This window comes from Diadema antillarum, unplaced genomic scaffold, assembly GCF_040938485.1.
Source record: "Diadema antillarum isolate AM-2024a unplaced genomic scaffold, OU_Dant_1.0 scf00000006, whole genome shotgun sequence".
In the NCBI taxonomy this organism is placed as follows: Eukaryota; Metazoa; Echinodermata; class Echinoidea; order Diadematoida; family Diadematidae; genus Diadema; species Diadema antillarum.
Window position 1 is genome coordinate 2,398,083 of NW_027270895.1, and position 757 is coordinate 2,398,839.

Sequence of the window (757 nt, forward strand, 5' to 3'; positions counted from 1 at the left end):
TGATTCACTTCCATGGCTTTGATCGCGACGTGTAACTGAAACTGTAATGCGGCGAGATCTTTACACATTTCAAAATTTCGCGCAGTGTGATCACATGACATTGAGCATGAGCCAGCCAATCAGATCATTTGGGGATCCCCATTCTGCCGTAGTGGAAGTGTCCTGGTAGAACAATGCATAATATAGCGTCTGTATTGCCTTGTTCAGGACTTTAGAGAAAAAAAGACAACTGAAATATAATACAATGCTATTATGTTTATCAACATCACAGTGAGATAATCATACTACACATGTAGAAAAGGAGAGATGGAGGGAGAAAGAGTGGTAGAGAGAGCGAGAGAGGGAGGGATAGAAGGAAGGTAGGTTATCGTGGTTATGATCAATCTAACACTGACGAATCGTGCACTTTATGCTGCTCACATCCAGACATGCAGTGAGGTCAGTGGTAGTCTACGTAGCTGGTCTTTATATATAGTTATGATTACGAGTTTATGATCGAATCATTATATAATGAATGCATTATGCCTGTCAGAGTTGTAGGCACTCCACACTGACACGTTTAATTCTACGCGTTGTATTCCATGCTTTAAAGGAAAATAATCATATTTGGCCGAGGGAGGCGGAATAAAAATAACGATTATGTACGTTTCACCTCCCTATATCTCGATAGTAAAATATAATGATTGCAGCTACGCACAGGCAGAGGGACAGCATTCTATTCAATTGTGGTGTTGTGCTTTGGTTTGGCTCACCATTG